Source organism: Amblyomma maculatum, chromosome 1 (assembly GCF_055883805.1).
Source record: "Amblyomma maculatum isolate TAMU_Amacu chromosome 1, ASM5588380v1, whole genome shotgun sequence".
Lineage (NCBI taxonomy): Eukaryota > Metazoa > Arthropoda > Arachnida > Ixodida > Ixodidae > Amblyomma > Amblyomma maculatum.
In genome coordinates, this window is record NC_139344.1 from 341,790,220 (window position 1) to 341,794,599 (window position 4,380).

At 45.0% G+C, this 4,380-nt stretch overlaps 1 long non-coding RNA gene across 1 annotated transcript; it reads right to left on the reverse strand.

Moving 5' to 3' along the window:
• LOC146207608 (uncharacterized) lies at positions 1 to 2,089 on the reverse strand. The gene is made up of 3 exons (XR_014703329.1): positions 1,904 to 2,089; positions 1,067 to 1,295; positions 1 to 168 (listed from the first exon to the last, which is right to left on the reverse strand). It is a non-coding gene; the product is annotated as an uncharacterized LOC146207608 (long non-coding RNA).
• Between the last annotated feature and the right edge of the window lie 2,291 nt (positions 2,090 to 4,380).

Below are 4,380 nucleotides of genomic sequence, written 5' to 3' on the forward strand. Positions count from 1 at the left end.
TGTGCCTCCTTCCAATTTTTCGAGATGTGCTCCTATCTCGGAGGCTGTTTCTTTGGCACACCGTCGGCCCTTGGCCAGCTCCAAGCACCGTGCTCCGTAGTGATTTATAAATGCCAACAACTTCGGTACGAAATTTATGCCTGTCATTGCGGTGAAGTCCTCATGAAGCTTGAATGAGAAAAATTTTCACTTAATTACTAAACTCAATATTTTTATCGATAATATTAAAACATAAATCGAGACACAAAAGGAAAAACCTGACAGAAGTCTGTCTGGTTGGGAAATTTACCTTAAGGTACAGGTGAATAACCCCAACCCCAACAAATTTCTTTAACAGAAAGACACGAAGTTTCGAAGCGGACTTGGCTGCTTCTTGGTGTAACTCCGGGCGAGGCGCAGCTTGGTTTTTTAATTTTAAGCCCCTGCATTGACCACCTCCGTGTCAATGGCCGCAAACCATAAATGTATGAAGAGGGAAGGGTCCCAAGAGAGCGATTAACGTTCCCCGTTGTTTGCTGAATATGCCACGACTCAGGTAAAAGCCTCCTGCGCATATTAGTGTCATTGTCTTTTATAACCGTTCTATTGAAGTCGATTTTGTGATCGCATCTGTTGCAGTGTTCGGACACCGCACTGGCTGACTATGCATTTGTTAAACGTCCGCTCTGTGTTGCTTCATGCTTTCCTCGAAGTTTTTCTTTTCCCCTACATATGAAGCCGGGTAGACCAAGCAGGGGTTTTGTATAGACCATGCTTTGAATATTTTTTTAGGGTGGCGGTCTTTCGGGCGAGATAGGAGACGTTCGATGCTGGTTGCCAGACCCTTCCCTCTTCGCACATCCATGGTTTGCGACCATTGGCGCGCAGGTCGTCAACACAACGGCTTAAAAATCCAAGCTGCGCCTTGATTAGAATTACACCATGAAGAAGGGGCCCAGTCGGCTTCAAACCGTCGTGTTTTTTTGTTAAACTTAGATGGGGTTCTTCACCTGTACCTTGAATGAGGACAATGTGCATTCATGCGAGAAAGAATTCGGAAAAGGAATAAATGTAGCATCCTGCTCACCATTTCCGCATTCGATAGAGCTGGGTAATTTTCGATAACTTCGGCTGTTGATGACTGCGTGTCTTTCATCCACTGCCTCCTTGATGCACTAGCTGGTCTGTTTCATCAAATCGGATAGCTTCGTGTTATAAGGAGAAGGCCGCTTGACCTCTTTTTTCATGAACTCCACGTGTCCATTAACGGTCAGTTCATCATGCAGAATTGCTGCGTCTGGTGGGCGATTTGTAGTCTGAAAAGAAACACCAAAATGAAGAGCGGCAGGGCTGAATAATCTACATATAACACAAAAAGGGCAAGCCTAACATATACTGTTTCTAACGTTTCTTTGAATTACGTTGCATCGTTTCTGTTACTAGACATGCGCGATGAAGCTGTTTTCACTGCACTACTGGCCCAATCGCATTAGTCAGATCACAGTGATTGTGCGAAACAACCCTATTCAAGGTAAGCCAAGGCAAAAACAATCGAAGCTGAGCATTTTCTTCCTGTGTAAGCTATTCACAAAGGAAAAATGCAGTGTTAGGAAATACATCAAGTTAGAATGCCCGGGGATGAACATAGCTGAATTGCCGCAAAAGTGCTTTCGATATTTATCCCTTTAATGAGAAGTATTTCTGAATGCTTGAAAATGCTCATGTAAGTCTGAAAGTCTTACTTTCCACTGAAAAACATGTCAGAAACCCACGTTTTCATCTGCTATTCTGATCGAGGCTAGATCAGGCAGGACATCAACGGATGAGCGTATCAAACATCGCCGATCGCTGCCTGTCACTCTGATAAGGTACCCTATTCAGGCGGCAGTCCACATTGCACATTTTAGGTTCGGAAATCACTTACCTCCATCCGTCCTCTCACCAAGGCATGACCAAAGTCCGTGTTCTTCAAAGCATCCACAACATCGGCCTGCGCTTGTCCTTTAACAATGATTATCTTTTTGCGCTCTTTAAACAATGGTATTCGAATGAACGGAGTTCCGTAGCCATTCTAACACGTGGATAATGTTCTGATCAAACGCCTACAACATGCTTGACAAACACGCACGCACGCGAAACTGCGCGAAACGAGCAACAAGCGGCTTCCCGCGCGACTGTGCCCCGAGTCCCCGACGTAACGTAACACAATCGTGCACCCGCCAGGAGCCTCAACCGACGGCGCTGTCGGCGCCGTCACCGCCGTCCACCGGCCAGTTTGGTGTCTGGAGGGGGAAGCGTAGCAGGCATGGCAACAGGAGCCGGCGCGCCGCTGCTGATAGCTGCCGGATCTCAGCCTCCCTTGGGGTTGACAGGTTTTTTTCGGGGCTCAAACATAGCTAAATGCATCAAATATTTTGAGTCTGGACATGTACGCCATGTGAAAGACTTTTGCATAGAAAACGGAAGCGAAGTGTCTGGCCGATGCATCGCACAGACGTCCTCGAAATGCATCAAACGGGCAGTAATATTCTTTAGTTGGCTGTAAGCAAGGTTTATGTTTTCCTTTTTGTACTCAGCTGTCAACCGACCAGGCATATCGGAGAAGCCAGCTGCAGCTGCAAGGCAGGCATTGCAGGAAAATGAAAACATGTTGCTGCTGTGACAGTGTTTTTAAAGCGCAGCGATAAGTTGCCGAAAACTAGTCATCCGCAAGCATTAGGAATACCAAGTTCCAGAAAAGTACCCGAAGTTTTCGACGGTTACCAATTGAAACTAGAAGGAATCGAAAATTATTTTCTCGCGAACGATACGCTTTTAATAAAGAAAAATGTATACATGCTACTACGTAGGACAGTCATTTTCCTCATGCCACCTCACTCTGGCCACTTTCGGCAAGCTGCTATTCGTGACGTTTCTGCTCAACGATGACGAGGAGGGATGGAAGCCGAGTCGATGGCGAAGGTCATACATTGCCATTGCACAGCATATCGTGGGAACGCACCGCCGGCGGGTTTCATTGAGGTGTGACGAGGCGCCACGTCAGAAACGAGAGCAGCCGGCGCCGATCGCTCGCTTCAAACAACCACTGCCGTGTCCGCCAAGAACAAAGAGCCCTTCCCTCGCGGTGTTGCCTTACGCGCGCTGCGGCTTCACCTCCTCTGTTTCCGAGGTCTATGCAATGGCTCTGTGGCCGCGTGAAAGTAAACACATGCAGGTTTTATAGCTCCTCCTTTTCGACTTGATCGTTTTGTTCACTGGACATATTTACTCTGCCTTATTTGCTTTGCTTATTGGCATTTATATTGTATATTATTATTAAATGCAACACCTAGCCATACTTTTCATTTATTTTTCCTGTTCCGTTTTCACAGAAAGGTGAATAGGGGATCGGAGTTCGTGAATGGTACGCAAAAAGTGTTTAATGCTTCATCAACAAAGCATTGCCCTATCAAGTTCCTTTGAGGTGCGATATACAGTGTGAATTATTTTTTTAACGTTTACAGCTCATCAGTTTGAAATCTGACAGAGTAGCATCGGTGTGGCCTAATCATGTACACAGCTAGATGGACACGCGCGTGATAGAACTTGGTGATTGGACAATTACACAGCAAACTACATATAAATGGCGGCATGATAATATTGCACAATTGAAGGCTTTCAACATAGACGCTGAGTCGAGTTCTAAGTTTTCCTTGATTGGCAATGCAGTTAGAAAAATTTGGATAACATGTACGCATTTCAGAGCTCGTTAAGCTCATGGCTCGCATTCCGCATGTTTAAAATGGTGTAAAGCCCTTGATACAGAAAATGCGGAATACGCTTGCCTATTTGATGACACAGAAGCAATTAACGTGACTTCAGCGACAATACTTCAGCGTCCGTGCAGCGACGTCCTCTTATAAATCTGCAAGGCGGGAATCCTCTTAAATGCCTATGGCCGAGGTAAACTTTTTTTAGATGCATAATCATTATGAAAGCTTTAAAACTGTACTCAACTTATATGTTTACGGCCTTCAACTGCACGATATATATCCCTCTCAAAATGAAACTAAAAAGGCTGCCTAGCTAATTTTACATAGCCTTCGAGCTCTGTCCGCCTTGCTGTACTATCCATCCGCACGGAAGTTGCGCTCTTAGATTTTAAAAATGGCACCTATACACGCCTAAAAAATTACATGTATAAAGGGATGTTTCAGTTACTAACTTGAGCACACAAGGTAGTAACAGAGACGTAGTAGTAAAAAGTTAGTAACGGTCTAAGAACTTACCAAGAAGTTAGCAACGGGGAAAAAGAGGTTAGCAATCGCTGCAGTTACTAACTTTTCGCTCGACTAGAATGTTAGTAATGGTCGTAGAAGTTAGCAATTGCAAGCAAAAAGTTAGTAACTCCAGCCGTTACTA